The following is an 8222-nucleotide window of genomic DNA, read 5'->3' as shown; positions in this document are numbered from 1 at the left end:
GAGCGGATAATTCAGATACTTGAGGATATGTTGAGATGTTGCATCCTCGAGTTCAGTAGTTCATGGGAACGGTATTTACCTTTGATTGAATTCGCTTACAACAATAGTTTTCAATCAAGTATTAAGATGGCACCTTACGAGGCTTTGTACGGTCGTAAATGTCGTACACCATTGTTTTGGACCGAGCTCGGTGAAAGTAAAATTTTCGGAGTTGATTTGATTAAAGATGCCGAACAGAAAGTAAAGGTAATCCATGAAAGTCTGAAGGCAGCCACAGATCGTCAAAAATCGTATGCAGATTTGAAACGAAAAGACATTGAATATCAGGTGGGAGATAAAGTGTTTCTTAAAGTTTCGCCTTGGAAAAAGTTACTCAGATTTGGCCGTAAGGGCAAGTTGAGCCCGAGATTCATTGGGCCGTACGAAATCTCCGAACGAGTTGGTCCGGTTGCGTATAGATTGATTTTGCCCCTTGAACTTGAAAAGATTCACAATGTCTTTCATGTTTCGATGCTTCGACGTTATAGATCTGATCCGTCACATGTGATTAATCCCTCAGAAGTTGAAATTCAATCTGACTTGAGTTATGAAGAAGAACCGATTCGTATCCTAGCTCGTGAAGTGAAAGAGTTGCGAAACAAAAGGGTTCCGTTAGTTAAGGTGTTATGGCTCAAACACGGGATCGAGGAAGCTACTTGGGAAACCGAGAGCTCGATGAAAGAACGATACCCAAACCTATTTACCGGTAAGATTTTTGGGGACGAAAATTTCTTAAGTGGGGGAGAGTTGTGACAGCCCAAAATTGACCCTAGTCGGGAAGTGGTTTCGGGACCGCTAAATCGAGTCACCGAAATGTTCGAATGTGATATTTATTGTCTAGAATATGTAATTATGAATGTGTGAAAATTTCAAGCTTCGATTTAGTCGATTGCATGTGAGTTTTAGTAAATAGGACTTATGTGAGAAAATTTTGAAATGTGATAGGTTAAAGCATAAGGACCTATTAGTGCATGTTGAAAAAGGGGGTACTTGCATGTCAATTTCCCCCCCTCTATTAGTAGTGGCCGGCCATGACAAGTATGGTAGACCAAGTGTGATGGGCAAGACATGTCATAGACATGTTGTGTTGGTGCATCATGGGTGGAAACAATAAAATAATGAGCATGGTAATTAAATAATGAAAGGGAGGAGTGATGAAAAAAAAAAGAATGGTCTCATCCATGCCCCCCCCCCATTGCCGTGAGTAAAAGAAAAGAAAAGAAAAATTTTGTTCATCCTTTTTCATCTTCTTTTGGCCGAATGTTCTAAGGAAGAAAGAAAAACAAGTTGTGTTCTTTGGTTCTTCTTGGCCGAATTGAAAGGAAGAAGAAGGGAGTGAAGCAATCGGTCATCTTAGGTCACTATTAAGGTAAGGAAGTTTGTACTAGCTTTTGAAATTTTAGTTGATATTGAGTGAGTTATCAAGTGATTTTTGTAAACCATGTTGAAATTTTGATTTTGGGGGTGAGTATGGTTTTCGGCTATAAAAGATTAATAAGGGTGATGATTTTGTTTCATGCTAAACTTAGATGAATAATGGTAGTTGCTTACATCTTGATATCTATGAGTTCCTTTCTTGGTTCTACCATAGACCCACGAAGTATATGTTTATTTGGTGTTGTTGGAGGTTTATGATAGAAGCTAATGAGTGAGAGTTTGATAGGTACTATGAGGTTAAACTTCATGAGATTGTAAGCTTGTAAGTTGGATGATGAAATTCATGCTTTGTGAAGGTAAATGGTGTAGAAGGAGCATTCGGCCATGAAAAAAAATAAAGGGAAATTTACGATGAATTAAGTTGGAAGCTATTATAATGTACTTGTGCATTCGGGTATGGGATGAAAATATATGAGATGGCTATAATCAGCCTTGTGATTCGGCTCTTGCATATATATATATTTGCACATGATGTATTGGTATGGTACATATATATATCATCCCAAGGTATATGTTTATATATGGTGGTGGTTTAGTTATGGAGTAAATGATGGATGCGTATTGAGTTATAATATGTAATGCATTAGTTAGTAAAATGTATGCCATTTATGTGTGGTATTAAGTATATAATCGGCCTCAACATAGACATGCATATTCGGCCGTAGGAAGAAGATTGGTGTTGCATGTATTCGGTTAGAGGCAAGCATATTGATGCTTTTGTCTTGGCTTAGAAAATTCGGCCAAGGGGGAAAATTAGCTAAAATGTTGAGTTTGATTCATGATTCCGTACATATGTGACTTTAATGTCTAATGTATAAATATGGGCTAAGTGCCTTGTGTTCCTCTTTTCGATGCTCAAATGATTAAATCAATTTATTTGTTTAATTAAGCTCAAGAGCAAAGGGGAACTAAATCCGATAAAGGGAAGGAAAAAGTGGTCGAATAGCTATCGGAATCGTTCGACAACATCCGAGGTAAGTTCTTGAGTAATAGAGCTTAAATTATGATTTGATTAGATCATGTTTTAAGCAAATCAAAATCATGCTCTTTGTGTGTGGCTATTGAGCCGAAATTGCAAGAATGATAAGTGTCTTGTGTTTGAGTTTTGCTAACGAAAACGAAATACGAATGTGCCATGATTTATTGTTAAATGTGCATGGTTATTTGAATGATGTCCGGGCTAAGTCCCGAAGGCTTTGTGCTAAGTGACCATATCCGGACTAAGATCCGAAGGCATTTGTGCGAGATACTAATTCCGGCTAAGCCCGAAGGCATTTGTGCGAGTTACTAAATCCGGGTTAAGTCCCGAAGGCATTTGTGCGAGTTACTATAACCGGGCTATGTCCCGAAGGCATTTGAACGAGTAGCTATATCCGGTTAAATTCCGAAGGTACGTGATTTGGGAATGAATGATCTTGCTGTAAAAATTTCAGTTAATACGCTTGAAACATCCCAACATTGAGGTATGTTTCGTATGTGCTCTGAATTAGTTGAGCCCTTACAAATAAGTATTCGCTCAGTTGATAAATGAGCTACCGGCCTTTGGCTAAGTTGATCTTTGTGTATGAATAAAAGGGTTGGTAATGTGAAGTAAGTATGATATTGAAAATTTGTGCATATGAAATTATCCGTTTAGCTACATGAATGCTATACTTTTGTTGTGCTGGAATCCTTTGCTCAAAACTTACTAAGCATAAATTGCTTACTCCATTTCTTTGATTCTCTGTTTTATAGATTTTGGTTCTTCAGCTATCGGACTCGGGATTTTGAAGTCGAAGTCGCCCACACTATCAAAGCCCCTTTTGGTACAATTTTGGTTGAACTTCGAAATGGCATGTATAGGACTACCCTTTTTGTTGTGGGTCATGGACCCTTTGGACTTGTATAATTTTGGATAGCCATGCGAAAATGGCTTATATATGTTTGAGCATAATGTTATCATCATTTGGTATGGATATGGTTATTGAGAGGTGTGGATAAGCTTAACAAGGATTGGCCATGGAAATGGTTAATCACTATCATAATTTGTGCTATCTATGCTAAAAGGGCTAGTTGAATCATGGAAACTATGAAATAGGTAAAGTCTACCTTAAAGGCAGATGCTGACAGCAGCAGTGATGTAGATTTGGAAAATCACTAAAAATAGTAGGAAGGGAATTAAATAGTGAATAAATTATGTAAACGAACCTTGATGAATCTATTTTCATAGGAAAGTAACGAAACGATCATATGGACAGTATGTTAAGAGATATTCAGGTTCTCGTAAGACAGGGCCAGAACGGTTTCTGGATTCCCTGTTTTGACTTTGGAAATTCTTTATAAATTAACCGGAGATAATTAGGAGTCATGCCATATATGTATAGATTCCTCTTTGAGTCTAGTTTCTATAGAAACAAACGACATCAGTATTGAAGCCCTGTACAGGGAGATATCCAAGTTGTAATGCGCAAAGGTCAGTGTAGTTGATCCCTGTAACATGGGAGACTTTTACTAATAAACTGTACTAATTGGCCCAACCAAAAATTCTAGAAAAAATTATGTAGATGGGAATATGACTCTAGTTTCAGGGAAAATTTACGGAATTGGATTCCGAGTTTCTGAACTCAAGATATGATTTTTAAGCGACTAGTACGCAGATTGGCAGTGTCTGGGAAATTTTTTTATAATTGGTTTAAAGTCTGTTAACACCTCGTGTTCGACTCCGGTGACGGTCTCGGGTTCGGGGTGTTACAAACACGGTCGTGTCCTGGGGTCACACGGGTGTGTCCCTTGGACCACATGGGCATGTGAGCCTTGTAACCTGTAAAAATGTTGAAATTTCACAAAAAAATTTTAAAGTTCTCGATTAAGCCCCAAATCGATTCTAAAGCTCATATTGGGCCTCGAGGTCTATTTACGGAACATTACATTCAAAAAGTGAATAGTAATTGTTGTAAATTGTCTGAAAATGCTCTAAAAGTTTCAGTAATACTCCGTAACTCTGTTCCGGCGACGAGTACACATTTGGGGTGTTACAAGCAGAGTGGAAATGGAACAGAGTTACAATGGATTTCGTATCGAGATTACCCTTGTCTTCGAGCAAGAAAATGCTATTCGGGTTGTAGTTGATGGACTGACAAAGTCTGCACATTTCATTTCGGTACGTACAAACTTTTCACCTAATAGATTAGTTGTGTTGTACATCTCAGAGATCGTTAGTTTGCACAGGGTGCCAGTTTCTATTATTTCAGATAGAGATTCAAGGTTTACATCGCGATTTTGGAAGAAATTGCAAGAAGCTTTGGGTACACGGTTGCACTTTAGTACTGCATTTTATCTACAAATTGATGGTCAGTCTGAGAGAGTAATTTAAATTCTCAAAGATATGCTTCGTTGTTGTGTTTTAGAGTTTGAAGGCGATTGGGAGAAATATTTACTGTTGATTGAATTCGTGTATAACAGCAGTTTTCAATCGAGCATAAAGATGGCACCGTATGAAGCTTTGTATGGTTGTAAATGTCGAATTCTGTTGTACTGGACTAAGCTTAGTGAGAAAAAGATTTACGGGGTTGATTTGATTAGAGAGACTGAAGAGAAAGTGAAAGTAATTCGCGATAGTTTGAAAGCAGCTTCAGATCGACAGAAATCGTATGCATATTTGAAATGTAAAAACATTAAATTTCAAATCGGCGACAAAGTATTTTTGAAAGTATCTCCATGGAAGAAGATTCTTCGATTTGGTCGCAAAGGCAAATTAAGTCCGTGATTTATTAGGTCATATGAAATTATTGAAAGAATAGGGCTAGTGGCATATCGACTAGCTTTACCATCATACTTAGAAAAGGTCCACAATGTCTTTCATGTGTTGATGTTACAACGGTATCGATCGGATCCATCGCATATCATTTCACCAACAGAGATTGAAATTCGACCTGATATGTCGTATAACAAAGAACCGATCAGAATTTTAACTCGAGTGGTTAAAGAATTGAGAAATAAAAGCATAGCTTTGGTGAAGGTTTTGTGGCAATGTCACGGTGTCGAAGAGGCTACGTGAGAACCCGAGGAAGCTATGAGAAAACAATACCCTAACCTCTTTTCTGGTAAGATTTTTAGGGATGGAAATTCCTAAGGGGGAGAGTTGTAACAGCCGGTTTTTAGTTAAATCAGAACAGTGGTTTCGGGACCATAAATCTAAGGTTAAAGTAATTATTTTATTATTATTTTAATGTCTACAGCATGATAATATGATTGTGTGAAAATTTCATTAAGAACTTTTATCGTTTAAGTGCTTAATTTAATAAAAAGGACTAAATCGCGTAAAATGTAAAACTTGTGTTCTATTAGCTAAAAGGGTATAATAGCTATAGAAATTTAAAGAAGAGGACCTTATGTTGTAATTATTCCATTGATAATATGATTGGACATTCTTGGACATAAAATGGATGTTATTAGTGGTTACATATTAAGGTTAATTTAGTAAATAACCAAATAACTTAAAATTAAAATAAGTAAAATAAGGTATCATCTTCTAAAAGGAATAACACCATTGAAATAGCTTGAAGCATTCGTCGACCCTAGTCTCTCTAAATAGGTGTGTATTTTGTCCCGTTTTTAGTGATTTCTATATTTTTGAGATCGTTGCAGCTTAATCTAGCTAGCTCAGGGACTAATTTGCAAAACTGTTAAAGGTTTAGGGTTTTACCATTGATGAATATGTGTGTATTTTGATGTTTGATGATAGAAAATGTATGCTTGTTGTTAGATAAACAACATTTGTAAAGTGATTTTTTACAAAATTGACATTTAGGGATTTAGTTGAAATTCGGCTAGCATGGGAATAGGTTGAATTGCTTGAATTTGTATTTTTATGTAGCAAAGACTAAACTGTAAAAATGTTTAAATACTAGGGGAAAAAATGTAAAGTTGTCTTAATGTGTATTTTGGACTAAATTGAATAGAATGATAATTAAATAAGTTAATTTTTATTACATTTCGATCAAGAAAAGTGAAATTTGGATTTGGATTGGGGGGAAAATAAGATTTTGGACTAGTCAATCCGTTCCGTCATTTTAGCGATTGAGGTAAGTTCATATGTTAATAAGCATTATTATAATTTTGTTTTAAATTCTTTAATATTGAATATATTGTGTATACGACATTGCAGATATGTTCGACAACAATTTGGCAACGAGAAATCACCTTAGGAATAGATTAGGATACGAATGACATGTCATTAGGGGTTATGTGATTGGGTGCTAGTCCGTACATCCTACTGGTTGCTGAGCTATCCGGCATGTGTTGCGATTCTCGTCAGCTTGTGTGAGCAGCACCCTGTAGCTTCGTCATGATCGTCAGCTTGTGTGGGCAGACTCGTTGATAGCTCGAGCGTAAGCATTATATGTGATATGAGATTGAGATAGCTTCAGCTATATATGTGACACTTAGGGTGGGAGTTCTCGGGTATTCGATAGTATTTCAAATGGTTCAACGGGTATATCAAAGATATGAAATAGTGAGAAATAGACAAGTATTAGTACAGGTATGTACGGAAAATACATAAGCATCTAATCTATAGAAGTTACGAGTTTATGGTTAATTATGTGATTGAATATATGTTAACATTGTGGTTAAATGTTGTATAGTATGTTGTGTTCATATTTTGAATGGTAATTGAATGGTGAGTTTTGTTTATTATTTCATACAAGCTTACTAAGCTTTATAGCTTACATTGTTTATTTTTTCGTGTTTTATGGTGAAATCAAAGCTAGCTCGGATTTGGGAATCGTCAGAGACCTCATCACACTATCAGGCTATCACTTTGCTACTTTTGAATCTATGTTTTTGGTTATATGGCATGTATAGGAGCTTAGGTCATTTTGGTAAATATATTAGCAATGAATTTAGCCATTTGGATTGGCTTGTAAATGTTTAATGTTTGGTTATGTATAGCCATGAGAGTTAGCTTATTTTGGTTGATTTGGTTGTCTATATATATGCAAATGGCCTTTGTCTTGTGTTGATAATTGCTATGCAAATGATTGGGGTAAATGGTTAATTTTTGAGAATTGGTATGCTTATGAATTTAGGCAAAATGATGCATAATTGGAACTGTCCTGTGACAGCCCAAAGTTGACCCTAGTCGGGAAGTGGTTTCGGGACCGCTAAACCGAGTCACTAAAATGTTTGAATGTGATACTTATTGTCTAGAATATGTAATAATGAATGTGTGAAAATTTCAAGCTTCAATTTGGTTGATTTCATGTGAATTTAGTTAATAGGACTTATGTGAGAAAATTCTAAAATGTGATAGGTCAATGTGTGAGGACCTATTAGTGCATGTGGACAAAGGGGGGGACTTGCATGTCAAATTCCCCCCCCCCCTAATGAGTAGTGGCCGGCCATGACAAGGAATGATGGGCAAAACATGTCATGAAACATGTTTTGTTAGTGGAAGAATAAAATAAGGAGTATGGGTGATAAAGAAATGAAAACAAAAGAAAAAAAATGTGTAGATGCCCCCCATTGCCGTGAGCTAAAGAGAAGAAAAGAGAAAAAAAAATTTTGTTCATCCTTTTCTCATCTTCATGCTTGCCAAAACTAGAAAGAAAAACAAAGAAAAATTTTCTCATCCTTTGGTTCATCCTTGGCCAAAAATTTAAGGAGGAAAGAAGAAGAAAGGTGAAGAGATTCGGCCATGCATGTAGCTAGGCTAAGGTATGTTTGATGATGTTCCATGAGATGCATGCATGTTTTAGTTGTTAGCT

The sequence above is a fragment of the Gossypium hirsutum genome, chromosome A03, assembly GCF_007990345.1.
Source record: "Gossypium hirsutum isolate 1008001.06 chromosome A03, Gossypium_hirsutum_v2.1, whole genome shotgun sequence".
Classification (NCBI taxonomy): domain Eukaryota; kingdom Viridiplantae; phylum Streptophyta; class Magnoliopsida; order Malvales; family Malvaceae; genus Gossypium; species Gossypium hirsutum.
Note: the sequence above shows the minus strand (reverse complement) of the source record.